The sequence below is a fragment of the Paramisgurnus dabryanus genome, chromosome 8 (assembly GCF_030506205.2).
Source record: "Paramisgurnus dabryanus chromosome 8, PD_genome_1.1, whole genome shotgun sequence".
Lineage (NCBI taxonomy): Eukaryota > Metazoa > Chordata > Actinopteri > Cypriniformes > Cobitidae > Paramisgurnus > Paramisgurnus dabryanus.
The window spans coordinates 21,087,808-21,111,784 of NC_133344.1; the positions used below are offsets into that span (position 1 = coordinate 21,087,808).

The 23,977-nt window shown below is 39.0% G+C and overlaps 1 protein-coding gene across 1 annotated transcript in view; it reads right to left on the reverse strand.

The window, feature by feature from the left end:
* Positions 1-23,667, reverse strand: part of nrip1a (nuclear receptor interacting protein 1a) — a 44,276-nt gene extending 20,609 nt beyond the window's left edge. The window contains exon 1 of the mRNA XM_065280917.2: positions 23,393-23,667. The gene's annotated coding sequence lies outside the window, so the exon portion shown is untranslated. The remainder of the gene's footprint in view (positions 1-23,392) is intronic.
* Positions 23,668-23,977: the final 310 nt, after the last annotated feature.

Consider the following 23,977-nt stretch of genomic DNA (forward strand, 5'->3'; position numbering starts at 1 on the left):
AGAATGTTTATGAAAGCCCAAGGTCTAAGGGATGATGCAGCTGAGCAAATTTGGATATAACAAGTGCATGCTGTATTCCTGGGTAGACGGGGTAGACGAGGTGGACGAGGTTTGAACATTGAGGCATATGCAACTGAAACTAACTGTCCATCAATAAAACTCTGTTCTATTTTATCATCTAAAACCTCCGTCTCACGCCTCTGTTTACGACTCTGTTTATGCTCTCTTCTAGCAACAATTGATCAGCCTTGTATCTGACAGATACTTTAACAAAGTAAACTTATATTTTCTGACGTGATCTGGTGTCCGGGGCTGGATCGTTATATTTTTTCTGTGGTGTGGAGACTAGATCTAACACTCTCCTTTTCTTTGGGGTTAACATCCTTCAGTGCCCTAGTCTGACCAGTAAATGGGGGGGGCAGTGTCTTGTCCTCTAGGCAGATAACCAAGGCCACTAATCAAGTGTGTGCGCACCAGGTTGGAGGATTATAGGCTCGCTCAGAGCATCTCAGCACTGAAAGCGGCTAAGTGCGCAAGCAACAAGGTCGCCATTAAACGTGTAGTAACCCTGTGGCTTGTCTCTCTCACTCTCTTTTTTCTCGCCCACACACTCACTCACTCTCGTACGCTCTCATATGCACCGCAACCATGCCGTCAGCATTCTGTCTCACAAAACAGACACACGTACACTCAAGCAAAGCCTCTTTATACACCGTCACGTACACACACACGCCCACAGACGGGCCCACTTTCTGGCAAACAGGAGCAATTTATCATATTTTACTACAATGTCTTTCTAACTCAGCTGAGTGATATTGCATCCTGGCAGCGTGACAGGAACGAAGCTCAGCCTGCGTTTTCTGCCGTACAAGAAGCTTTGCTTGGCCGCCACACACTTGCTTTTGTAGTATAAGTGTGTGTGTGTGTGTGTGTGTGTGTGTGTGTGTGTGCTTTTGTGTGATGTGTGTGTGAATTGGAGCAGAGACCGGTTGGGGCTTTGTTACTATGCACAGATAAAAAACTAAGCCATGCTGAGATGCTTCGGTAGTTAAAAGCATACAGCACAGCAGCGATAAAATTTCATTTTTTCTCCCCTCTTTATTAACAGAGTGAAAAGCTTAACCGATGGCTAGCCGGTGCGTGCAGCAAATGATCCGGAGAGAAGAGGGCTCATTTGGATCATTAGTTTGCTGCACATATGCTGTGAAATTTTAAGGTGCTGACATTAAGAAACATACAGTCATTAGCCCGGTGCCTTTAAATCCCAGCTGTTGTTTTAGTGTGTATACATACTTGCACGTTTGCAAATGTGTTTAACTTGTACTTCATCCAATAAGCAAAAATTAAGGCTAAAGGAATGATGATTAAACAATGAAATAAATAAAAAGCTATAATTTACATTAAAGGGACCCAAGGGAGTTAAACATTAGATTTTTACCGTTTTGGAATCCATTCAGCTGATCTCCGGGTCTGGTGGTACCACTTTTAGCATAGCTAAACATAATCCATTTAATCTGATTAGACCATTAGCATCGCGCCAAAAAATAACCAAAGTGTTTCGATATTTTTCCTATTTTAAACTCTTCTGTAGTTACATCATGTACTAAGACCGACGGAAAATTAAAAGTCGCGATTTTCTAGGCAGATATGGCTAGGAACTATACTCTCATTCTGGCGTAATAATCAATGACTTTGCTGCCGTAACATGGCTGCAGGAGGCGCAATGATATTACAAACTGCCCGAAAATAGTCCTCTGCCATTGAAAGTTACTAAGGGGACTATTTTCGGCTGCTAATTTTTCATCTGTCTTAGTACACGATGTAACTACAGAAGAGTTAAGTTTTAAATAGGAAAAATATCAAAAGTCTTTGATTTTTTTGTGTGATGCTAATGGTCTAATCAGATTTAATGGATTATGCTAAGCTATGCTAAAAGTGGTACCGTCAGACCTGGAGATCAGCTGAATGGATTCCAAAACTGTAAAAATGAAATGTTTACCTCTAGGGGAACTGGAAAATTAGCATATTTTTTTAAAAAAGTGTTGACGTGATCACCAATATATACAATATGCACCAATAATCATAGCGCTTATTTTTGTCTATTATAAGGTAAAGTGTATTTTAAGTGCAATTAGGTGTCCAACTGGTCATTAAACAGATCCACCACCAACTCACTGTATATTCACAGCATTCAATGAATGTTAACAGAGGTGAAAAACATAAATCAGACATAACTGTATTATACAGAAATCTAGCCAATTCAATGTCATATAGCTCACTCAGGACACCATTATATCCATAATGAGTAGACAACCCACAAAAAAAACACTGCCTCTCATTTTGATGTTTTCGACAGCTCTGGGAGAACTGAAAAGAGCCGAGGATTAACGCTGCAACAAACGGCTGTATTTTGTGAGGATGCAATGCCATTAGTCTACCCTTGACACACTGACATCAAGCCACTGTCATGTGACACTCTGTCATTGGCCACCTGGCAGATCCTCCACCTTCTCGTGACCTCATCCTCTAGTGACCTGAGGCTCTGGGCCCAGGCCCGGCCCGTCAAGCCCCTCCCCGTGCTCCCCCCGCTGCGGGAAGGTCGAACGGGTCACAGTGTCCTCATCTGTAATCCGCTGCCATTCGTCAGCAGTTGAGGCCGGAGGAGGCAGCCTCGCTACGAGGGGAGAATGCCCAATTAGGCAGCTGTCACACAAAGCAGAGGCTGCAGAAAAGAGAGGGAGGGCGCGAGAGAGAAGGCCGGGGGGAAAATCATCCCCTCCTGTTTGTGGAGAGGACAAGCAGCTGCGGGTGCCAATTACAGTGATATGTTAACCATTTCCACCCTAGAGCAAAGGGAGAAGGGTACGAGGCACTCTAACCCTTACTTTGCCTCCCAGTGGAATTCCACCGGTGGGGTCTCTGTTTACAAGCGTTGTCACATTTGGCTAAGGAACTTGACTCAAATGATAGCACCTCAACTGGTAATAGCGCTGAGCTGGAATTGCAACCCCATATTTCTTTCAGCAGTGTATGTTTGTGTGGCTCTCTGTTAATAATGCATCAACACATTTTACAACGGTTCAAATTAGCAATGGGTATTCTGAAAAAACAACAATCAGGAAAATATCTATTATTTGATAACTGCAATATTAGGGGGGCTCCGATAAATGCGGATATATACCATTAATGCGTGGCCAATAACGATTCTGAATTGCAAAGCCGATATTATTCACAACTATTTCATGTACTACGGCTTTTGATCAATAAGTCCTTGTCGATCTGAAATCATTGTTAGTTTGAGTATACATAAAAAGGTTTGAAGAACAGCAATATAAATATATTCTTAATCCATTTCTTGGAGCTGCTTGTGTATGGTTCTTCGTCTGCAGCGCATATTAAGATTCTGCACGAGAGCGCCCTCTGGCTTTTGGATGTAGCGGCATTTCACCGTAATTTATTGAGAAGCATAGCAAGCATCATCTGCCGATATATCGGAGCACCCCTACGCAATTATAAACATTTCATTCTGATCGAAATTAAATGAATATAAACAGAATCTAGAATGTCTATCCCAGCCTAATGTCATGGGAATATCTAAATATTTTACAAGATGGTTAATTCATATCATCTGAAAAAAAACAATAATGAAGCCCAGCTCCTAAACCCAACGTTACCAGGGCGAAATAAAATGTTAGTACAATGTAATTATGACATTGTACGAAGTTATACAAATTAGCATCCTTGTAAAACAATTACGAACTGTCGCAAGACTGTGCTGGTTAGCACTGTAAATAGTAACTTTCTGTTTGGTGAAGCCAAAGTGCTGAAAAGTTAACACAAACATCAATTATAATGTGGTTGTGATTCATTTAATGTATAATCTGTTTATAACTACCTAATAATGATCATAATGGAAAGCGCTCATGCCATTGTCACCTAATTCCTTTCATTTTTCCTTTTGACTTTCCACACGGCAACGGGGATTTTTATAACCATGACTTTTTTTCCCAGTTCGGCCTTTAGTCCACACGATAATGCAATATCAGGGCACTGAAAACGAACATTTTTAAAAACTCCTGCCAGGTTTAGGATTTTTTTTGCCTTGCGAGTGTGCGCCGTTATCCGCTGTGTTTGACGTCAGATTGTGTGGTGCTGACTGCTTTGTTGATGATTCTGTGCAATGGCGGACGTAGCCCAAATCTTGCTAATAATAACTGTGCTAACAGGGCTTCTAAAATGTATACAGATACATGCTCAGTTATCTCACTATATTGCGAAACAGAGGCATCAGAATGCAACTGATTTTGGTTATATCACCGCCTGCTGGTGTGGCATGTAGGGCCCTATAATTTCAGCGATCACAGAATCACGGACGGAATCGCGGAATTGCCGCGCTCATGCTGTCCTAAGTCAGATCACTATCCTTTATATGTTTGTAAAGTTATATGCATTTCAAGCGATTGTGTTTAAAATAAGGATCGCGTTTCGCTGGACCGATGTGTTTAAGGCACTTCTGAAGGCACCACTGCTTTGACACCTTGTTGTAGCCTTCTGCAACAACACTAAACAATGCATTGAATTGAGTTGTGTGTGTGTGTGTGCATGCATGTGTATGTACGTGTGTAAATGCATGTTTTACAGTCATTAAGTAATCGTGTTATCCCATTTTTCCCCAAATCATTTACATTTTAACCATTAACATTAAAGGCACACTCTTTTTTTGACTAAAATAACAGTAAAGGGTAAAAAAATTATTGCCAAAAATTAAAACGGAATTTGCAAAAATTAAAACGGAGACAATGGAATTTGTGAAAAAATAAAACGGAATTTGGGAAAAAATAAAACTGATTTTATAGGGCCCTTGGCATGCTCTTGACAGCGCTTGATAGCGTGTTTTTGCTTTTTTCATGTGGGCGGAGATTTCTTTTAACCAAGCATGTGTGTGGACAAGATTTTTTTGTGGACTAGGCCTAAAAATAAATATTGCCCAATCCAATTTTGTACGATAACAACAAAGCAACAATTACAATAATTCTGTTTGTAAAAATTCATTTAGCAGCAAGTGCACATGTGAGCTGTGTTAAAATGGTGCTTATACTGTGAGAATATTCAACTTTTAAAAACTTAACAGTTTTCTTGTTAATTTCTTAAGGGGAGTTTAAGCCTTAATTAGAAGTGTGGGACCTCTTCCGTAAAGGTCTATCCCACGAGCTGAAACCAACACACTGAGTTATCTATTTCTTGGGCTGCATTATCGAAGTTAAAACTGAAAAGAGATAACACAGTTATGAGTCTTTATCAAACTTAAAAGACCAAAGGGGATAGTCTCAACTGCAACTCATAGACGTCAGGTTCCTCTATTTTTACATGCCACAATCTCCTCGAGTACAGTTACTCAAAGCTACAAGTTTAATCAGAGATGAATGAGGCACTGGAAGGCAGCAAGCGCTGACTCGAGGCTGAATAATCGCTCCTTTTCTTAATTAAATGATTGAAGAAAAGCCAGCACATTAAAAGGAAGACAGTGCCTGGGTCTCCTGCCTTTTCCCTAGATGAGAGGAAAGTTATTAACGCATTAAAGTTTTTGCAGTCACCCGAGCCAAACGCATGAGTACAGGGGAAGAGTTTTCAAAGATGTGACAGACTATGATAGTCTTAAATGCTTAAAGGCAAAGAAAACACACAAGGCTACTACTACTTATTAAAAGAAATTAAGAAGCTTTAAAATATTTTTAGCTCATATATAAATATAAGCCAGCCTGCTCTTTATACATATCGCCATCCACCATTAAAGAAACCACAACATAGACAAGTAACTTTAAACTACCACACTAGCCCTTCATTTTAAACCAAATGTCCAGATGTTTCATTTCAAAGCATGTCAGCACACCATACTATTACACTCTTAATATTTATCTTTTACAGGCATTCGCATAAACACACAAATGAAAACACAAATCCCTGTCTGGTGGTCAAATATCCAAAAATCCAGAGCTTTACCAAATATACATCCTGTTGGTCTCGTTTGGGGATTTCAATCGGAGTGCAATTTGAGACCTGCTTAGTGAAATGTCCGGATGATGTCCTGACAGATAATAGTACGTTTATTATTTTCTGTGTGTCAAATCGAATTAAGAGATTAGGAGCATCAAAGTTTGATTTCAATCATAGATTTCATTTTTATTTCAATCTTTGACATGACCTTACTCAGTCAATATTAAAACTATCAAGGTTATATTTTACAGAATGTTCTTTATATCAAGTAGGATAGCAGTTAGACACAAATAATGACAACAGCTGGGTTTTCAAACATATATGTGCCAAATATAAAACCTCCATTCCCGTGACATCAAAGAGATTTTCTTCATGCATTAATACAGCTTGTGCAAATCCATCCTTTTTTGAGCTACTTATGATGCATTTTAAAGTGCAAAGACTACAGTGATATTACTAATCTGGCAAATGTTTAGGATATTAACAGATACAGTGTACACTGACTTTCATTTTTGACTGAAAATGTCATCCATAACGCTGGAATTGCTCAGGTAAATACAATGATCTACAGTATGCATAATCATTGCAATCATAGTATGCTAAAGTGAAGTTTATTCTGAAGAACCAGTGTTCTGATCGTCATGATAACCGGGCGTCCAAAATGTACAGTGGGCTACCCCCGATATGTTAGTGGTAGGTCTTTGCAGCACATGGGATTTTTATGTATCACCGACTGTCCCTCCTGTGTTCCTGGCCTGCTCACTGTATTGTGGTGTGCTCCCGAAAGAGCTGACAGTACACTTTCCATGGGTTTGACTTAAATAATAATAAGCACTTTTGAAGGACTTGAAAAAGACAAAAGTAATGAAGGCAACTCGGAGAGGGGGGTTATAGTTTTCCTGACACAGACGGATGGACATGGCCAAGCCTGTCAGTCCTGCAATCACCAATTAGCAGAAATGAAGTGGGATTAAAAAGTTAATGGTGGGGTGATAACAGTGCAAGTTGCACAGCTAAAGTCAGCAAACTTTTGACAGTCCTTTAAATGCAAGGTTTACGTAGTCACGCTACCTCTATCCGCTTGTCCTCATTTCTGGTTTGTCATTTATTAGTGAGTGTCAAACAGCTGAAATATTTCCAAAGCGTCGCATACACTTTGTCATGGCAATATATCAATCAAACCTTTACATTAATACACAAGGGTAATTCTTGCGAAATTAGACTTATGAGGACACATTTTGATAAAAAAAAAAAGAGTATCAAAATAAGAAGCATACAGTTACAAACATCTCTATATGTAGTGTACTATTTTGCACATGATTTTACAAACCAATTTTGTTGTTTTTTCCACATTTAAGGGGAAAATTTTCATTACCGCAACGTGTCCATGACTGGATTTGGGTTCTTTGACATGGAAATATTTATAATTTAAAAAATCTAAAAAATAAAAAGCTTCAGCGCATGTTATACTATAAACATTAACAGTAAAGAAACATGTGGTATTTGGTGATCATTGACTATAATAAGGAATATAAATGTGTCCAAGACCAATTTTCTCATCCTCCGCAACAATTTTCAATCATTGTTTAAGCCCTCAAGGAACTAACATTTTCAAAAAAAAATTGTTGGAAGAGACATAATTGACTGTGACACTCAAGATGGCTACCAGGTAACTGTTCTTATTTTTTCTCTCCAGATAAAAGTTGAAATTTTTTTGTCATAGTACCTAGACAACTTTTTAGTTCTCATTACCCAAACATGAGTTTGTAAATGCATATATTTAATGTATTATCATGTTGCGGAAATGATAATTTTTGATAATGATAATCTAAAAAATTTAAATAATTTTATAGGAAATATTTTTAAATCCTCTAAAAATAATGGTTATAGTAAGTTCAGACCTTAATCTTATATGTGCAAAAAAATTGGCTTCAAGGGCTTTTTGAAAAATCTGATGCTGGACACCTTCTAAATCTGGATTTTGTGAGAATCACCAATAAATATACACAAAAATATGAAAAAAATTACATTTTGCATAAATTATACTTTAATTCAATCAAATTTTTTATATGAATAGACTCTTTTATAAGAATAATTGCATCTGTAGCGTAAAGCCATCTCAATATTCTGAGTGCCTCGTATGGATCACATAAAAGAAGTTTAAAGGCGCAGAATTTAAAGGTGCATTAATTTTGAAGCCCGTTCGAGATAATTCAGACTTAAGTCAAATAAAAACCCCCGACGTGACAAACGGTCCTACCGAGAGGCAGCCAAAGAACAGCATGTCTCGAGTTGTCGGCAAATGGAAGAGATGAGTAAAAACGTTTGAGCAAATGAGGCCCTGGCTGCGCTCACATAGAGCAAAGTGAACTGTTTACTCAGAGCACACAAGGGAAGATGACTTTTACTGCAACCCCATCTTCCTTCTCTCCCTCTCTCTCTTTCTCTCTCTCTCTCTCTAGTGAGTGAATGTCAGAGGGTGAGCTAGCATGACCTTGAGTCGCATCAAAAGCGCAGCGAGGGTCGCGCTGCCTGCAGGCGCCCTTGAACTGCATCTGCAAGACAAAAATCCCTTCACGCTACAGTGATAGATATCTCAAATATCCTGCCTTTCTCCGACGGCTGCCTGCGTTATCGGTGCTTTGATGAAAAATTTCATAGAGGCTGTGTACCTCTAACCTCGCGCCAGAGCCGAATCGCACACTTATCTGTTTGTCTCGCTAGAGATACGATTTGCAATATGAAGGCAGTGCTTCAAATAAGACACTGATTCTCAACCAGAGGGTACTTGGAAAGATTTCGTTTTCGCTTTGTTAAATCAATAAAACAGATAGTATGACATAAATAGTATGGGTGTTAAAGAAATTAAGTTTGTTTATTTCTTAAAGCTCCCGTTCTTTCTGTGTTTTTGAAGCTTTGATTGTGTTTACAGTGTGCAATATAACATGCGTTCATGATTCATGTGTAAAAAACGTGGTATTTTTCATACAATTCACTTATCGTTATAGCGCTGTTTTCACTGTCCTAAAAACGGCTGATGTCTTCCTTGTTCTATGAAGTCCCTCCTTCAGAAATACGAATTGAGTTCTGATTGCGTCGCTTGTTTAGTGTGTTGTGATTCGATCGCAGCTTAGTTTGCCGTTAGCTTACCTGGCGACTGATGTATTCCTGTGGGCGGAGTTTAGTCAAAAACTGTTCTACTGACGCCATTAAAGCAGGAAGTAGAGGACTGTATGCCAAACCGGCCGTTCACTGTAAGCTTCGAAAGGCGAATTCTGTTAAAGAAAATATATCACCTGGCAGTGAACTTTGAGCATTATCATTTTACAGGTATTTTTATGCTATAGCAACACTAAACACTAACTAGGGTTTAAAAAATGGGATCAGGAAGAATGTGACCTTTAAAGAAAAGTAAGCAAAATAGTATAGGTAGTGTGATATTATCATTAATATTAGGTATAGAAAGTGACGCAAATGCAACATAATATATTTATAGTTAAAAGAAACACATATTTAGCCTTACTAATGATGCTGTGGGTATGTATATGACAAAAAAAGGTCAGGGAACACTGATTTAAGAGAAATACTAGGCAACGGTAAAAGGAGGTCAGGTATAGTGTTACACTAACTGAAACATCATGCCATACCATGCCCTGCGATTACGTAAAATGTACACCGGTTTACGTAATTACTGGGCGCCATCTCAAAGCATGGCATGGACTAATCAAGAGCGTTCCTGCATTAGCACTTCGTAGATGCACGCCCGAAATAGGGCGGCTTTTTCTCGGAGTTCGAAAACGGGGTTGATACAAGCAGAATTTTTACGACGTGAACGATGACAGCTTCTCAGAGGCCCGGGCCCTCTTCCGAGGAAGTAGAGTTGACCCCCTCGGCAGGTGAAACCGTACACCCTGCCTACCGTAGCCACACTGGTACCCAGCTGTTCCTGTCCTGCACTTGGGTGTGCTTGGCCGTGCGTGGAGCGGTTTATAGTTTAACCTCGGGAGGGTGATCAGGAGGGGACAGAATCCAGTGTTGATCATCATCCCAACCCGGTATGGCTTAAACATGTTGGCAAATAGCTTATCCGAAAATACCACGCATTCAGGTCAGCTTGCGTCGGTTCGGTTGTGTTTACTCAACTAATTTATAATTATGCAAGGTCGACGCTTTTATCCTTAGTGACTAATGTTGCAATTAAAGTACACTTCATGCACTTACTGGGTATCAAACCCACAACCTTGGCATTTCGAGAGCGGGGTGCTCTACCATTTGAGCTTCAAGAATGCCAGAACTCAGCGGGGTGCTTAGACGCATTTAACTTTTATAAAACTTAAGTGTAGGTACGGAGCGTGAAAGATGTGAAAAATGTAGCTTGTTAATGTAAAAACTGGCCAACGCATTACTAAGAATTCTTGTTCTTAGGCGAGAATACTTTGTACAGCCATTAGAGTAGACAGCAGAGGTATTCGTTTCTAATCTGGCAATGTGCTGAAGAAATGCCAGAGGGCTGATAAGGACCAAGACGCGGTGACCCTGAGATCAGGGGTTATGTTCATGGATAAAAAGCAAGGCTGATTAGTTAAGTCTGTCTTCTTCTCTAAGCCCAAACACAACTATAGGGGCCATGACATGTGAACGGAGAAGCATTTCAAGATATTGTTAATAATCAAATAAAAAGCGCATTAAAACCAGTGCAATATTCATAATGTCGTTCATCGCCTGCAAAATCTGCAAGGATATACTGTGAATATTTAATATATTGCCTTGCGCGATCAATTCTGTAGAAATGTTTCATACAAACAAGATATTCATAAGAACAAATTCCAATCCAAACACTGGAAACTCATTTAGGGCCTTGCTTTGCACTGGTGAAAATAGGTCACATATAGTCTTGCACTTTTTTACTGGACAATAGAAAAGTTCAGCACAGTTTTATCACATAACTCAGCAGAGACCACCTTCATTAACCCCGGCGAAGAGAGATCAAGCTCTCATATTGCCAGATGTGCTTTCGAGCTCTTATCAGGCAGCATGTATGCGAGACAGGCTGATCTTAATTAAATACAGCTCCTATCCAAAGGCTATGCAGCACATTCGTTTTTACTCACTTCACGGCTGCCTTTTCTATTCGGGGAGGAGATTATTTCAGCGGCTAATGGTGAAGGACTCTAAAAATCTCTTGCCTTATTAAGTAACATATTGTGCCTCATGCTATCTTAAGCAAATGGTTTCGCTGGAACTCGCTAGAATTCAAGGCTGAGACCTAACACCACAGCACTGGCCGTGACAGGTTACCCTATATCGCTCCTATGTGTTGATACACTTGTTAGGCAGCAAACGGAGCTTGTTGCAATTCTCAATTTGGAGTCGACAACATCATCAAACACTTGCATGTTACGGTTTTTAATTTAGGTTAAAGGGATGCGTGACCCAAAAATGAAACTTTTGTGTTATTTACTCGTTCCAACCCTGAACGAGTTTTTGCTGAATTTCAAAGCTGCTTTATATCTACAGACTGAATGTGGATGGGGACGTGGGTCAAATGTGTTCACCGCTCATTTCCACCAAATGGAAAAGATCAGCTTGAACTGATTTTATGGTTCATATAATAGAGGAGTCAAGTAGGTTTGGCATGACAAAAGTAAGTGAATAATTACCTAAATTGTATTTTGGGTCACTATCTTAATGTATTCATTTACATTTATGCATTTGGCAAAACTCTGCGATGCTAACGCAATGCTCCACCAATTAAGCTACAAAACCACAAAAATACCATAGTAAGTACAATTCTTCTAATAAAATTGTGCAAGTAGGTATTAGCTAGGGATTAGGGATGTCCCGATCCGATATGCTGGATCGGTTACAGGGCCGACCCGGGCTTTTGTTTTTAACTGCACATTTCAGATTGATAAGGATCTAATGATCAAAAGCCGTAGTACATAAAATAGCTGTGCATAATATCGGCTGTGTGAATCGTTCAGAATCAGTCAGGTATTATAAGTGCATTAATCATTCCATCCTTCGTATTAGCCGCCATGCCATCAAATTAAAACTACTACATACAGGGGATCCTCTTTTACTCCATTATGGTTTGGTAGTTGTACCAATAACCACAGTAACTATTGTACTTCTGAGAAAAGGAGTCTGTCCCAACAGGGCTCAATGTAAATAACAAGCTGTGTAAAAATAGACTTTTGTGCACTGGAAAATGTTCTTATGTCTGTCTGCGTGCTCTTTGTGTCTTTCGCATACCTTCCAGCCTGCAAACTGCCCGTCGAACCCTCGTCTGACCTTCAGCCGAGACAGAGGCAAACACGGCTGACCTGCCACTAAACTTTCCCGGCTGGATGATAAGCGCTTGTTTAATTATATTCATCTACATGGATCTGACATTGTTCCAAGATGATGTCAGAGCTCAGCAAGGTTAGCGAGAGCTGAAAGTGGATGGGAATGTTAAAGCCACCCACTGCAGCACTTTGCAGGCATCAACTTTATTTTCTGCTTTGTACCACGAGCGCAGAGGGCAGCTTCACTATCCGCTGTTATCGAGGGCACGCAAGGGCATCTGCCGAGATAATTCTTAATAAATAAATAAATGTCACTGGAATGTATATTATAACACGGTCATCTTATAAGGAGCACCATTGTTCAAATAAAACGTCAGACGTCTTATTCAACCCCAAACTGGAGGGTGGGGATGTGGGTGTCAACATGGAGGACGTGTGCATGTTTTCATGACAACAGCAGGCCCTGTGAAGTGATCACTCAAAGGCAGGTCAATTCCCTTTGATAGATAGGTTTACGTGTGCGTTCACCTCAGGGGGAAGAGTGCGCAGGGGCGCTATAAAACATCTTTAATGGCTGAACCGGGTGCTGGCCCAGTCTTCATCTCATTTACAGGCAACTTGGATGTTTTATCACCTTCAGCTCTCCTTGGTAGCCTTGCCGCCCACACGACGGTGGATGAGCAGACCAGAGCGAGAATTATATCATCGCCATTATTTACGCCACTCAAATGTTTTCAGGTCATCTGTAATCTCCTTATAATAAACCAGGTCAAACTACAAAAAGTGCATATCCTTTGAAAAGAGCAGAAACATCTAACGACTGTCAGGCGCTAGCGGCTAACTGCAGTTACATAAGGAAAAAATTGGCACGTAAAAGCTCAAAATTGTCAAGACTGCTGTGCATAATGAAGGTTAAGTGAACTGTGTCTTAAATCCTGTCACTGCAGTAGAAGTCGTGGCCTGGTTTGCACAGGGTCACGTTGACGCTTATCAAAAGGGTATTAAGGTCGTAACTGTCATTTCAGATTATCGCAAATCCCACTAGATTCACTTTGAAACAACAGACTGATTTGCATGCAAGTGTACTATTAAGACCCACTTTATGTTTATAAATGGTTATGCTTATCAAAACACTACTATAGACCGAATAAACAACGTGGTTCAGCAAGATTTAAAAATCAACAAGTGGCCACTATTTTATGCACTTTGGCCCAAATAATTTCACCATAGAGTGCAATTCTGATTTTGTGTTCTAGTTCCTTTCTGCTGATGCCACAAATGGACGCAAACTCTGCAAAAAAGTTACCATGAGGTCTGAGGTACGAACAATAACATCAGCCTGCTCATCTAGCATGGGAAAAATATAAATATAAACACAGGACAAATCAGCAAGTCATCTGTATGTGTACGTTGTGAGATATTGGGTGTACTTTATAATCTAGGAGTAAGCTGCAAGACACCTGCGCTCACAGCAATCGCGGAAGAAAGGAGCTTTAAACTCATCAGATTACATCATTTCATGGAAAAATGAATAGAAAAGATGGATCTGTCTAAAGAAATAGTAAGTAAAGATGTCTCAGTACAACTAGATTTTCCTAAATGTGAAAAATTTTTGGATTTAAATTCAGTAAGTGAAGCACTGTCGTCATAAACACATAGGAGCAGACATGAATGAATGTTTTTTTTCGACATTATTGCTTAAATTGGTTGATGTTGGACAAGGGTTTGAGCCATGACACTGGCACGGTTAAACGTAATTAAAAAAATGACACAGTAATACTAACCATTGGTTATTTTTAGCACGGTTAATCATTAAATCGATAATCGTTACATCTTTACCTTTTATTAAAGTTTATACCACAGGTCTGTTGAATGCTGTATTCTGATTGGCTGAGAAATGTTCCATGGTATGCATTAATTTCTCATAACCGCACATCTAACTTCTCAAATGTCTTAAAAATAGGCACCAGGGCAATGTTTGTGGTAACCGTGGTATAAGAGGAATAATTGACTCCGGTCAATTGAATTATTTGAAAATAATGCACACCCACGGTGTGCCGCATTGCACCTTGGGTGTGCATTATTTTCTTATAATTCAATGGCCCGTTGTCAATTATTCCTTACTTATTAGAGTTAGAATTAGAGTTTATAGCTGGGATAAAGTCATAAGCCAATTTAATGTACAATTTTTCTTAAGGCTCAGGGCATGACAATTCCCAGCCTTTGTCATACAAATCCGTGTAGTAATACATTGCATAGACAGACACTAAGGAAAACTCCCAAACCCACAAATGCATTTGAATGCATTTTGTCCAAATTCTGAATTTGTGGTTAAATCTTTGTTAAAAAAAAATGGCAGACTAATGAAACTGGTAAAATAAGGTTTAGACATAAAATCTAAACCTTTGACGTAAAACACATTTAAAATAATAATGATTTTCATCCCACTTAACCTAAAAATAAAGGAAAATTGCATGTTATGAATGTCTGACACAGCGCTTTCTTCCCAATGCCTTTTTCCTTGGCTTCAGTGAGATTGTTGTTCATAATTAACCCAAATCACTAGTCAAGGAAAAGATCATGTGTCCTGACCTGACAAAACAGCTTATTAAACCGTGCTTGACCTTGGTGTGACTCCTAAAGTGGATGTCAACCTTGAACTGCAGATGACAGACCACCAATAAACACCCTTAATCCACTCAACAACAGCGCAGGCCAGATCAGGTTTCGGCCCCATTATTGGAGATGCCCACTAAAAATACGCCAATGAACGGTGAAGTGCTGCTCCAAATCAGCCTGCATGATAATTATCTTAGTCTAGTGGGAAACAATCCTCTGGGTCGGGTCCGAGGTCGCACATAAGGCCGATGATACCTTAACGGTTTGACAAAGATACGGCCGTCATTTCCAAGGTCTCATGAAGCTTTTTTTTGTTTGCACCACTTGGGGGAAGGGTAATGAATGTTCTGATTTACCGATGACTATCAAGTGAAAAAACAGCTGCCCCACGGTGATGAATGAGTTGACACTTTCCGCTCAAAGAGCGTGGGCGCCAATAAAACCGTCAACAAAACAAGAGATTAACGTAAAGCACAAATTATCAAAACAAAAAGACTATGCAAGCAAAGCAAAGGCACCACGAATTAACATATCAAAGTGGCACGTTAAAAAACACAGTACTGTAATGTTTACCCAGCTGTCCCTGGTCTTTCCAACACCACAGATTCCTTCCACAGTCCAAACACGGAGGGCAACCAGACTATGCCAAAGAAATGTGCCATGAGCTGAACTCAACAAAAACCCATCCCCTGGGTAACATAATGAACTGCACACCCGGTACGTGTTATGGAGGGGAGCATGCTGTTGCCCAGTAACACATTAGACCAGTTTATGCTTTAGTGCAGAGAGGATCCTCTTGCTATTATAACATGTGTTGTCAAATCATGGCCAAAGGTCTATCCAAAGCAAAATAGGTCTTGACCATAAACTGACTTGTACATGAAAGAGTTAATCATATAAGAGTTAATAGCATAATACCGCCTTTTTTGATTTTAAATCGATATCAGACAGTGTGTATAGAGAAATATCGCATTTCAATAGAGCCAAGTTACCCCTTTCGGGCATTTTTTAATAAAACAACACCCATCCGTTTTCTTCTTCGTTGGATAACTCCTCTCCCTAGGATCAAAGGATAGCAAGTGTACAACGAATGAACACTTCGGGATCTTGCCAGAAATAGAAGGTAATCTGGGTACTTTTCGCCTACTGTTTTTTTAATACTATGAATTTGGTTATACTACTTGCCTACTGCTTTTTGCATACTATATAGTATGGAAGTTGGCGGTTTCGGACGCAGCCCAAAATTATATTCTGTATGTTTTTGTTTCAAAATTCTTAAAAAAAAAATTGTGTTTAAACCTACGCAGAGCAAATGAGAAAATGTACGGTAGGCTACATAACAGAACGTAAAGTCGGCATATGGTTCACTTTTTAGTTTTACATGTCATTTTATATTATTTACCTGCTTTGGTGAAAGTCTGTTCCTCATTCTGTTAACAATAATGCCGAATGCGCACATCCCTCTACGACAATAGCCAAGAATCTGGCTTTAAAAAATATTTTATAAATAACATAAACTGACTTGATACCTTATTGCTGACTTTACAAAATAAAAAGCTTAATTTCACAACAGGGGGTCATAGCGTGAAAATCTGACTTTTGTCTGTGCTATAATTGGGTCCCCAGTGCTTCTATCAACCTAGAAAATATGAAAAAGATCAACCCAGAAACTTAGTTTTGGTAAACCATTCTCTGCAAGCATGTGGAAAAAATAGGTCATTCAGATTTCGCCTGTTTTGTGACGTACTGTACACTCTAAAACAAACAATGCTAAATAGCACTAAAAGTGGTTCACTGGCTCATAATCATAGGGGAACCATTTTAAGTGCTATATAGCACTTATGTAGTACCTGTGTAGCACCTGTGTAGAAACATATCTGGAGCTATATTACCCCACGATGGTTCTTCATAGGTGCTGTACAGCACTAAAAATGGTTCCCCCATGGTTACGAGTTTAAGTGCTATTTAGTAAAATTATTGACAGCACAAATGCGATTAGTGTTTGCATTTCATCAGCTCATTTGCATGCTATTACAAATAATATGTGGGATGTTTTAAGCTAAAACTTCACATATGTACTCTGGGGACACCAAAAATGTATTTTAAATCTTAATTTTATAGAGACTTGTGGTATAAGCTCTTTTGACATGGGCTAACAAGCAACTTAGCAACCACCCAGAACATCCTTGCAACCACAAAGCAACATACTTAAAACTCTTATGAACACCTGGCAACCACCCAGAACACCCAAGCACAATGGTGAGGAGGTTTGCCGAGGCAAGCACCAATTTATATATTTATTTATTTATTTTTGGAAAGTGTAAAGACCTAGTTTTTCTTACTACCTTGTCTACCATAATCAGCCTCAATTTTGTGATAACACTACACACTATCAAACGGCTCGCTCAAGCCATGGAATACATTGCATTGCATTGCAAGTCTTTGATAATATTATTCTTTACAGATTCTTTACAGTCTTCACTCTCTTAGCATTTGGTAATAATACCAAAGTCACTAGCTGTGGAGTCGATTTGTTAAAACACAGCAATAGACAGGAAGATATAGGAAATAAAGCTTTCTGTCAGAGTCTCTGATGATTCAGATCTTACAAAGGCCAAAAGACAAGCACAACAATGCAATATAATACCTGGCACTAACAAAAAAAAAACGATGGCACTATAATCTCTTTCCTTCACTGTATTATATATATATATATATTTTGGTCCCAGAAAATACCCATAAAATTGGCAGACAGGCTTCTGTGTGAACGCAAACATGTCCCGTAAATGTTCTGGGATCGTTCCCACAAAAAGAAGACCTAGTAACATTGGCGTAAGATACCCAGAAAGCCCTCTGTGTGAATGAGGTACAAAAACAATGCGTAAGGGGCGTGCCGTAGTGAAGAGGCACGTGCCATGGCAACGCAAAGTTATGGTTCAGCTCTTTAAAACGAGGGATTTACATCCAGATCAACATTCACAACGTCTTGTTTAGTTTTATCATAAACAAAAATGCACAAGAGTGGTTTTTGGAGAGAGAAATGATGGTTAATAAGCAAACTTCAGGCACTGCTGAGAAAAAAAAACTATCAAATGTAGGACTTTAAACAAGACAAGTGTCTTTATGGGATCTTTACGTTGAATGATCCAACAATCAAATGATCCCGGACAGATGCATTTTCCATGTATTTTCCGTAATGTCTGTGTGAAAAGGGCTATAGATTACCAGCTAATGAATGTTATTCAAGTAACTTCTAAGAAACACTTCAAAGCTATAAGTTTACAGCACTGTGCATTGTTGTCCTGATGTGCATACCACAGAGTTGTCTTTCATCAATTGCGCTCAAATATCAGAGAAAGCTCTTACATATGCATGTACAAAACACTGTGCAGCATGCTTACTAACAACACAAGCAGCGGATTCTGACATAATATTAGTTTGCATCATTTTAAACCCGTCATTTTTCCCACTCACATTTGAAAACAAAAGCAGAGGGACTCACCCACAGTCCCCACAGACCAGTCCTCAAAGTAATTCAGGACAGAAGTGGTCGAAAGTGAACAAGAGAGACGGATTTAAATACCAGGAATGTGTTTCTCTCTTCCACACGAAAACACATCTTAATACAATGTGTAAACAGCCTCTTAGACACTTGTCTCTACCACAAAGACAATTCCATCTGAACATTGGGCTCACTTGCTTGCCATGATCCTAAAATGTGGTTACAGCGAATCTTGCACCTAACCTTGTTTCACGTTTCCCTCAGTGTGGCCATAAATCCCTTACCTCTGCCTCACGTCCACTTCACATACTGCTGTCCCCTTTCGCCATATATCAATCTTCTCAGCCATTCATAAATTCTAAAAATCCCCTTTTAGTTAATTGCCGAACCAATTTAATTTCTAAAAAAGCCCCGAACACCAAGTCATAATGAAGTAGGAATATGCCTACGGACCGCCACCGACTACGCCGCTCTTCACGGGTGCTGGAGTGAGTGGATGAACGGTAAAAGATGCTTGCATTAGAGGAATATAATTATGTGAGGGTAAGGCACTTCACAGCCTCGGCTTATTGTAGCAGACACAATGCCCTTGCCTGAGCTCTGTAGGCTCCAGAAAGGACAAGCAACTAAGTTGTGAAGGACAATCCCGCCTTATAGGACATCACTGCGGCGGCCTCGGACTCCGAATTCTCCTCTCGACAGGGGACATACATCAATCCGTCAGCCCGGCAAGCACAGCCCTGTAACCTTCAAAAGTCTCGGGATCGGTGAGGAATGATTGGCATTCGAGTGAGCCACTTTTCTCAGTGGACTTTGCTTCATATAACTGAAGGTAGTTAAATTAAGACACCATTGAATAACAGTCTTAAGTCCAATCTAACCATGGCCCCTACTGTGTCCTCTCAAGCCTTCAATTATGCTGATCCTACCACACCGTGACCTGCAGGAGCCTTTATCCCTACAGCCATTAAAGCTGTCTGGAGACATGAAGACAGGAGCCTGGATGATATATTTTTGAAATGATCCGCTGGACTTGATAAACTCTAATTCAAAATTGATCTGGGAGGTACATTGATCGTACATCCAAACAAAATATAGTGGTATTATTCTGAAGAGTATTTATCATATTGCAGACTTGCCCTACTCAGTATTCAAACACTGGATTAAAAGTTATGGTTGTAAAATATTTTTCCGATCTGATGCATACTGCTCACCAAAATGGATTTTTAGATTTTTTTCCCACCGAACCAAACCCATGGCTTGCGCTACGCTGGTCGACGTCACGTGACCGTTGATTACACACATCGGGTGCTGACGTGGAGATAATAATTTTTTTTCGGTGAGCCTTAGGGCGGTTCACATTTTGTGGACGCACCTGGAAAAAACTAGTGCATCACACCGCATCGCTTTCATTATGCATAGGCTTATGGTAATTGTCAAAATAGTATTTCCCACTTGTCATCGTGGCATAATGTTGCCTATCCTTTTTTTACAGTTAAAATCAAATAAAATGAAAAATACACTGCTGTGGCAGTTGTTTCCTTTATTAATGTGTTTTACTGTGTTAATGGAATAAGGATGCGAGTAGGATTCGGTATTCGGTTTCGTCCGAATCTTAAACAGTGGATTCTGTATTTGGCCGAACTCAAAAAATCTGGATTCGGTGCATCCCTAGAAAATACTAATGTCCAATCTGATTGGTCAGAACTGTGCAGCTGTAGAAGTGCATGGGCAGGTTGTGTACTGGATAACTAAAAAAATATTAATAAACTACATAAAAAATGTATCAATGAACACACATAGCTCAACTTTTTCAAGTCAGGTGCAGTCCAATACTGTGAAATCAACTACTATAGATACTTTTGTCCTAAACATGCATATAAAAACTATACAAACTTATATTTATGCCAAACAAAAGTTCTTTGTGCAAGTCAGCCATTCATGGCCAAAATAAGTCGCAAAGTGACCAAACTTTATGTCAAGAGTCTCTGGCTATGCAACTTAAAGATCTTAAAGGAAAACACCACCGTTTTTTCAAAATTTTACTATGTTCTTACCTCAACTTAGATGAATGAATATATACCTATCTTTTTTTAATGCATGCACTTTTAATCTTTGTACAGCGCGTCATGAATGTGTTAGCATTTAGCCTAGCCCCATTCATTCCTATGGCTCCAAACAGGGATGAATTTATAAGCCACATAACACTTCCATGTTTTCCCTATTTAAAGACTGTTACATGAGTAGTTACGCAAGTAAGTATGGTGGCACAAAATAAAACTTTTGTTTGGAGCCATAGGAATGAATGGGGCTAGGCTAAATGCTAACACATTCAAGAAGCACTGAACAAAGATTAAAAGTGCACGCTTTGATAAAAGATAGGTATGTATTAATTAATTTAAGTTGAGGTAAGAACATAGTCAAAAATTGAAAAACGGTGGTGTTTTCCTTTAACTCATCAAAACGTTAAGTCGTAATATGAAATGAAAGTGATAGTTCACCTAAAAATAAAAGTTGTTCTATTCCTGTATGAAATTCTTTGTTCAGTTGAACACCAAAGAAGATATTTTGATCAGTGATGGTTTTTATAATTTATCAAAATATCTTATTTTGTTTTCAACAGAATAAAGAAACACATATATATTTTTGGGTGAAATATCCATTTAATAATAGCAACACATGAGCCATAAATTGCATAGCTAATATTAACCTGCCCTATAAAAACATCACTGATACACATCGCTCGCATCGGTCTGACATTTCTATTCTACAGATGGAAAAATAATTTCTGTGGTGCACTGCTGACAGATGAGCTGGCACACGGAGACATGATTTAAGATGCTTCTTTTCCTCTTGCCCTCCACTTTTGCTTACGCCATTAGTTTAATACAAGACTCTTTGCTTGCATTTGTCTTTTTTTTCAGCCCCACCCCCAGGGACCGAAAACATGAGCCAATTTAAGAGGCACTGTAAATGTCTTCTTAAAAGCTGGTGCAGTGCTGAGATCACTGCTAGCGTGCTCTCATTGATCCCTGATGTTTACAAGACCACGTTCAGCCGGTTGTCTCCTCAACAAGCCGATGCTTGCGTGTGCACCTCTCTTCCTGATTTATCTGACCCCGATCTGAGAGTAGACGGGCTGTAATTTTTTTTCTGGCAAACTATGAATAATGTACTTCAATCGCCATAATAGACAATCAATTATGGGTTATAATTGAGGGGTGTGGTGACCCCCTGTCCAGTAGATGAACCTGTCATTATCTTATGAACAATGAGCCCCCTTCCATGAAATGCGCACAAGCAGCAGATCACATTTTCAATACATCCCTCCATTTCCTCATCCTGAATGTATTCTCATTTACCATTTCACCCTGTTTAAAATGACAGGAGTATTACTGTGTTCGCCAGTGTCAACTTCCTACTCAACAACGGTCAAAGTCCAGCTACCTACCAGAGATTCGTAATTCAGTTTATAAAATTATCAAATGAGATAATAGTTTTATTATCATAATAGTATTACAAAACAACAACAACTCATAGCAGGAGTTTCCAAACCTCTAGGACTCTGTGAACATCATGTTGTCAACGAAATAGAAAAAAAAACACAGATTGACACTGTTTTAAAAATCTGACAATAGAGATTTCACTATTTATGTTATCCGTGTCTTCTTGGTCTAGTCTATTTATCGTGACTAACAGTAAAAGGAATGTTATAAGAAATGATTCATTTAAAAATACACAAAACATGACTCAAAATGATTCAACACACAAATATTATCATTAACTGTCTGTCCGAGATATTCACGCCTTTAACGATATGACTGTTTACAAAAGCTTATTTTACGCATAAATTTAGGAAGACATGCAAATCATATTTTACAAAAAAAACCACAAGTTTAGAAAGTAGGTATTAAAGTAATGCCTGTGGGTAGTCAACTTTGTGGTTAACATGTCAATGTGATCTTAAGTAAGCCGTTCCTCCCGAAATGCAAACATTTAGGACTTTTAATACCAGTACAAACAAGAAATGATGTAAGAAGATCCCACCTCTACACTTTTGATTTAGTTATGCTTTAAACATCAACATTTACACAGCTGACCATATTCAAACCCTGATGAACTTTATAAACCTGAATGAACTTTATAAAGTTAAAGACTATAAAGTTTCATTTAATACTTCCCATTGTCCGGGTTCATATAAATATCTATTCTAACATATCCACCATGAGTCAACTGAGCATTATAAAGTTAAGCTCCTGTTGTTACTCACAACAAATGTGAACATGTAACAATACCCACAGTGTATTGTATTTAATAATCTGACATTGTTCGACACACAAAAATATTCAAAAATGATTCTGACCCTCTTTCTTAGGCATATAATAAATGCTTCAGATCCTATTAGGCACTACAACACTGATGAACCAAACTAAATATTACTTCCCAAAAGCACAAACGCTGAATGCTTTGTATCTAGTATCTCAGAGCACTTTAAAGATGTCACACAAGCATATGAAGGGTCTACACATAAACTATGAGGTAAGCAAGGTGCCAATCAGATTAATCATACTAATGGGCTACTTACTACCGCACACTTCTTATCATTTTTATTTATAACACTTTTATCATTTATTATTATTTATTCTTGTTCTTATAAGCATGCTTATGAAAAATAAACGTTTGCATGTCATTTAGCTACTACTGTGACGTGCCTTCGTTGTCATTTAACTCTACGATCACATGCGTTAGATCAAACAAGCCCACATATTATATGTGCAAGCCTGCATGTAAACACTCAATGGGCAAAAAACCCACGAAGACACAAAATGGAAACGTCAGCTCCCACCACCCCATCATCACCGTCAACGTGTGACATACATGTCCTGCTTATTTTATATATACGCACAACAATAAAATGCATTGCGGGCTGCCAATGCGTTCATACAATAAACAAGTAATGAAATCTTATTTTCGAATACAGACTTACCTGTTCATATGCTGAAAGAAGAGATTCCCGTTGAAAATAATGCTGCATTAGGAACTAGTCGCGAACATGCACGTGATATTTCTCTTTACGATCAATTCAGTTGTAATAAACGGACAAGGGAATGAGACTGAACGCGTCTATTCCCCATATGTGCGCTTTCTGCTGCTCTTGAGTCCTGCAGTCAGTCGCTTGTCTGAATTGTTTATTCAAGGTATCCCCGGCACTCTGCATTGCCATGTTCACTCCTCTAACACTCAGCATGGACGCTACATCGATTTTTTTAAACGAATCGTTCTGGAATGATTCTTTCGAGCCGATTCACAAACCGTTTCTGAATCACACGACTGAACATTTCGCAAACGCGCACTTGGTCAGTTTATATCAAAGTAACAAAAACGCAACTAACACACAACTATTTAACACGGTCTATCCTTTTAACAAGGTAAGTATCTTTTCTAGAAAAATAATAGTTTAATAATTATAGTAGTGTTGCATGTTTTTTTAGTGAACTGATAACCATAATTTTACCACAGATGTCATCGTTACAAGCAAGACCATGGCTGATTTTTGGTTATTAGCCTATGG